Source organism: Anopheles coluzzii, unplaced genomic scaffold (genome assembly GCF_943734685.1).
Source record: "Anopheles coluzzii unplaced genomic scaffold, AcolN3 scaffold_68_ctg1, whole genome shotgun sequence".
Taxonomy (NCBI): Eukaryota; Metazoa; Arthropoda; class Insecta; order Diptera; family Culicidae; genus Anopheles; species Anopheles coluzzii.
Genome location: NW_026054540.1, coordinates 47,017 through 49,038, shown reverse-complemented (window position 1 = coordinate 49,038; position 2,022 = coordinate 47,017). Strand labels below are relative to the sequence as shown.

At 42.0% G+C, this 2,022-nt stretch overlaps 1 long non-coding RNA gene across 1 annotated transcript; it reads left to right on the top strand.

Annotated features, from left to right (window-relative positions):
• Positions 1 to 339: 339 nt before the first annotated feature.
• Positions 340 to 1,111, top strand: LOC125908273 (uncharacterized). Its single transcript, XR_007453352.1, has 2 exons — positions 340 to 754; positions 929 to 1,111. It is a non-coding gene; the product is annotated as an uncharacterized LOC125908273 (long non-coding RNA).
• Positions 1,112 to 2,022: the final 911 nt, after the last annotated feature.

Here is a 2,022-nt window from a genome sequence, read left to right as displayed (position 1 = left end):
AATTTCAAGGCCATTCAAATAGTGCAAGATGGCTTCATTTGGATGAAACATGGCCGTAACAACGATAATAGATGGCAAAAAAAAACTAAACATCAAATTTCAAGGCCATTCAAATAGTGCAAGATGGCTTCATTTGGATGAAACATGGCCGTAACAACGATAATAGATGGCAAAAAAACTCAACATCAAATTTCAAGGCCAATGAATTAGTGCAAGATGGCTTCATTTGGATGAAACATGGCCGTAACAACGATAATAGATGGCAACAAAATTCAACATCAAATTTCAAGGCCATTCAAATAGTGCAAGATGGCTTCATTTGGATGAAACATGGCCGTAACAACGATAATAGATGGCAAAAACACTCAACATCAAATTTGAAGTACATGCAAATAGTGCCCTACTAGCAATGAGAATGTAAAAGTGTGCGTCTTTCAGGCGAGGGGCATGTAGAAGCAGGGGGAGATGGTTGGAAATACGCGGAATTACGCGGCGGCGAGAGCGTGTTTTGCTTTCTACACAGTTTTCGCACTCACACAATCACACATGTGTGAATGTGTGCGTTCACTTTCAGCCAGCGCGCTCAGTTTGGTTTTCTCGCAGCGGCTTGCTGGTGTCGGTGTCTCGCTCGCACTAGTGCAGCGAGTGTTCCTCGTGCGTTCCCTTTCTTGCTACCACACAAAATCGTCAGTACAGTTCAAGCCTTCGCAGTGTGAGGCCGCGCGCGTTTTAGCCTAAGTCCCGGGCGCTCGATGTAATTTGAAGTGAAGTGTTGAAGTGTTGTTTATTTCAATTCACATTATTACGACCTCGGCCGTATTTTCTATTGATAAAGTGTTGTGCGCATTGAAATAAAGCAGCGTTAATCTTTCATAATTCAACATGAATATGTAAATTATGTTGCTTTATTTCAATGCTTTTTTTACAGTATTCAACATGAACAACATACAGGCAGTAAAGCGGGTGCTTGAAGTGACGATTTTTTTAAATTATTTATAATAAAAAATATGTGTGGTTTTGTGGCAAGATTGTGGTTAGCGATGTGTGGAACTGTGCCTTAAGTTTCAATAAAGTGTTAAAATATCAAACGAGTTTGATGTAATTAAATTTATTTCGATGCATGCGATTTTATTACGCAGCAAATCAAAGTGAACGAAAGCGCACAGCGCACAACGCGCAACGAAAGAAACGAGGGGGAGGGGGTGTTCAGCGCAGCGCGCAAGTGCGGCAACAGCGCAGCGCAAACCGAAAGAAACGCGAGAGAGCAAGAACAGCTGATCCGCGCATCCAGCGCAGCGCGAGAGGAAAAAAACGGGAGGGAGGGGGTATCAGCTGATCAGCTGTTTTGTATCGCGAGAGCGCCCCGTGTAATTTGAAGGGATGCGAGAGAGCGCTGCGCGCGCTCACTCTCAATTCGGAAAAAAATCGCTTCCGCTCGACTATGGCGGCCAATACAAAATCGACCGAACCCCTTCCCCCTGTTTCTACATGCCCCTCACCTGTAAATTTCGCTCTCTTTGTCTGTCGGGTGCAATATGGCTTCATTTGGATGAAACATGGCCGTAACAACGATAATAGATGGCAACAAAATTCAACATTAAATTTCAAGGCCATTCAAATAGTGCAATATGGCTTCATTTGGATGAAACACGGCCGTAACAACGATAATAGATGGCAACAAAACTCAACATCAAATTTCAAGGCCATTCAAATAGTGCAATATGGCTTCATTTGGATGAAACATGGCCGTAACAACGATAATAGATGGCAACAAAATTCAACATCAAATTTCAAGGCCAATATATTAGTGCAAAATGGCTTCATTTGGATGAAACATGGCCGTAACAACGATAATAGATGGCAACAAAATTCAACAACAAATTTCAAGGCCATTCAAATAGTGCAAGATGGCTTCATTTGGATGAAACATGGCCGTAACAACGATAATAGATGGCAACAAAATTCAACATCAAATTTCAAGGCCATTCAAATAGTGCAAGATGGCTTCATTTGGATGAAACA